Source organism: Tasmannia lanceolata, unplaced genomic scaffold (genome assembly GCF_043159265.1).
Source record: "Tasmannia lanceolata isolate RefF3 unplaced genomic scaffold, GAP_Taslan_0.1 ptg000015l, whole genome shotgun sequence".
NCBI lineage: Eukaryota > Viridiplantae > Streptophyta > Magnoliopsida > Canellales > Winteraceae > Tasmannia > Tasmannia lanceolata.
The window spans coordinates 16,754,413-16,756,814 of record NW_027518692.1 but is presented as its reverse complement, the minus strand read 5'-3'; positions in this window follow the sequence as shown (position 1 = coordinate 16,756,814).

The window sequence follows — 2,402 nt, the reverse complement described above, 5'->3', positions numbered from 1 at the left end:
CTCCAAGGCCATTTCTGTCGTTTCATTTTTCTCTTATCAACTTTTGAAATTAGCAAAACCTCCGTAATTCTTTTTTTTTAAAAGCTGTAGATTTTATTAAAGAAAAATCGAGATGGTCAGAAACAGAAACAAGAAAATATCATTCAAAAAAAAAAAAAAAAACAAGAAAATACAAAAGCAAAAGCTTACACAAGACAACAATAGAACAAAACCAAAAAGGACAATCAGAACTCTTAAGGCGGAAGGAAGTAAAAAACTTCCAAGCTTTCCTTTAGGCCCCCCCTCCCTGGCCAGACAGTCAGCCATCTCATCTGTGGACGTCCTTACATTATGAAATGAAATCGAAGAAGACCCCAATATATCTAGAACCTCATCCAAAAGGTGAGCAAATCTTCAAGGACAAGGAATTGAGCCTTGTAGCCATTTAATTACATTTAAAGAGTCTCCTTCCACCACTACCTTGTCTAAACCTTCCTTTTCCATAAGCTTTAAGCTTCATTCCTTGGTGAGCAGCCCTCATCTCTGCCTCGCTAGCATCGGCTATCCCAATTTGGCAAGAGAAAGACCAAATCACCTCCCCCCTCATTACTTAGGACGCCACCAATATCCACAGGTCCTGGATTGCCCATACCCGATCCATCAAAATTAAGCTTTAGGAAACCCCGACCGGGAGGCATCCAGTCCTGAGATATCACAACCCGCCTCTCATCACTAATGCAAACTTCTCTCCACCCATTCCACAAGTCAAATACCGACACAAACTTAATTGAGGCAATGACTTTACCCATGAAATAGATGCTATCACCTTCAAGAAAAGGCAAAAGGGTCCTTGGAGAGGCCATCAAAGATTCTAGCATTCCTCTCCTTCCATATCACGCATATAGTTGCTAATAGCTAGAAAGCAAGCATTCCATAAAATCTTCCCATTCTTTTTCCAAGGAATGGTTTGCCAACCCTCCAAAGCCTCAATTAGGCTCATGGGGACTACCCATGCAATCCCGAATATGCGTAGGACGTGGCACCACACTTCCCTAGCAACTTCCATAATTCTATGTACAATGGCTGAACAAAGAAGCTACCTTAAATTTAAAATCTTGATAATAAGTGCTACTATCGAGATGCGGTTCAAATTATACAGTTATTCTTATTTTAAGGGTATTGGCTTTCAGTTGCTTTGTGGAGGTGTATGTGGTTCCATGAGTTTGCCCTCATTGGTACTTCATGTTTCTTCCCCTTTCACCAATAACATGGCGGGGATATTGTGGTTAATGTAGTCTAGAAGTTAAAGCACAAAGCTAATGTGCATGTGGCCATGCAGGAAAGCCTCTTGGTTTGATCAAATGATTCAGGCAGTTCCAGTGATTTGAAATATATTAACTGGAACTGTCATTCGAGAAGTCGGTAGGCAATTTCAACTCCCGAGTAACAGTTAAAGGGCACGAGCCCTGTTCAGTGGAAGCATCTCATGTACAATTGGTTTATCTTTATGGAATTGCTTCTTGTTTTGCTATTTGTTTCTCAAAAGAGGTACACAGTTAGCTTTTCTACTCCTCAATGAGTATTAGTCATTTGCAATGTTTTGACAGAGGTGCAGCATGCCTAGGCTGTTTCATCACTCATGCTTTCATGTGGATCTCAGAAAACATTAGATTTGCTTCAAAGAATGGGAAGATTTGAGTCATCGACATAAAGTTCTATTTTCAAACGGGAAATGATATCAGCACAACCTGTTTTGTTATATGCACTGTCCTATCTTGTTTTTTTCTCTTTTAATTGGTTTTTGAGAGCTTTTTGGGAGCTCTAAGAACCTTTTGACAGCTCTTAAATAGTAAAAGACAAGCTAGGACCGTGCATATAACAAAACATGGTTGTGCTGATATCATTTCCCTTTTCTAAAATGATCTCTTTAGAGTTTAAACCCTTTAGTCATCTATTGCTTGCAAACAAGAGACTCTTGTGGTTGCGTTTTTTGGATATCTTTATTTGATGGGTGGCTGTGAAAACACGTGAAGTCTAAAAAAGTAGGTACGGTCCACTTTTTTTGATGATCCAAACCGTTCATCTGTTTCGGCACAACGTAAATAGGTTGTGCCCCAAAAATCATTTCCATAGGATGATCCTGACCCTCCGATCTGAGCTGATCTGAAAATGGAGATTTTCAAAAATCATTTATGGAATTTTCTACAGATCGGAGGGTTATGATCATCGTATGGAAATGGTTCCTACAAACGTGTGCAGGTAAGTTACCTGCACATGTTTGCAAAAACAGTGTGGGGGTTACTTTTTTTGGGGTCTTACCTGCACACGTTTGCAAAAACAGTGTGGGGGCCACTTTTTTTGGGGGATCAAAACCATTCATTTGGAAGGCTCTTCCATCACAAATCAGCCACATTAGATTGTCC